The sequence below is a fragment of the Apium graveolens genome, chromosome 2, assembly GCF_009905375.1.
Source record: "Apium graveolens cultivar Ventura chromosome 2, ASM990537v1, whole genome shotgun sequence".
Lineage (NCBI taxonomy): Eukaryota > Viridiplantae > Streptophyta > Magnoliopsida > Apiales > Apiaceae > Apium > Apium graveolens.
This window is the reverse complement of record NC_133648.1, coordinates 272665318-272666088: the sequence shown is the minus strand read 5'-3', so window position 1 is coordinate 272666088 and position 771 is coordinate 272665318. Positions and strand designations below refer to the sequence as shown.

General features: G+C 44.1%; 1 non-coding gene across 1 annotated transcript; it reads right to left on the bottom strand.

Annotated features, from left to right (window-relative positions):
- Positions 1-344: 344 nt before the first annotated feature.
- LOC141710049 (small nucleolar RNA R71) lies at positions 345-451 on the bottom strand. The gene has a single exon (XR_012570590.1). It is a non-coding gene; the product is annotated as a small nucleolar RNA R71 (small nucleolar RNA).
- Positions 452-771: the final 320 nt, after the last annotated feature.

The following is a 771-nucleotide window of genomic DNA, read 5'->3' as shown; positions in this document are numbered from 1 at the left end:
AACCCAAGATCAATGACATTCAATCTAGCATTATCCGGCCATCTATCACAGCTAATACCTTTGAGATCAAGCCTGGAATAATTCAATGGGTACAGACTTCAGTCCAGTTTGGGGGTTCTCCATTGGAAGATCCCAATACACATATTAGGGATTTCATAGAGATCGGCGACACCTTCAGGTTCAATGGTGTTTCTGAAGATTGTGTAAAGCTGAGACTGTTCCCATTCTCTCTGAGGGACAAGGCTAAGAGCTGGTTACACTCTCTACCATCTGGTTCGATTACTACTTGGGAAGATCTTGCTCAGAAGTTTCTTACTAAATTCTTCCCTATGGCGAAGACAGCTACACTCAGGAATGCTATTACTCAATTTGCGCAGCAAACGGGAGAATCACTATGTGAAGCTTGGGAGCGCTACAAGGAGATGCTTAGGAAGTGTCCTCATCATGGAATGCCTGATTAGATGATCATCAATTGTTTTTACAATGGGTTGGGAGCACAGTCCAGACCCATGCTCGATGTAGCAGCAGGTAGAGCATTATGGGCAAAGAGCTATGAGGAAGCTTATGATCTAATTGAACTGATGGCTGCTAATGAATATCAGTATCCAGCCCAGAGATTGCCACAGAGCAAGGTAGCAGGAGTTCTTGGGGTGGATACAGCTACGGCTATCACTGCTCAACTAAAGGCGTTGTCTATGAAGATCGATTCTCTGGCTAACTGTGGTGTTAAGAAGATAATTAGTGTTTTAAGTTGTGTGCAGGTCCGCATGT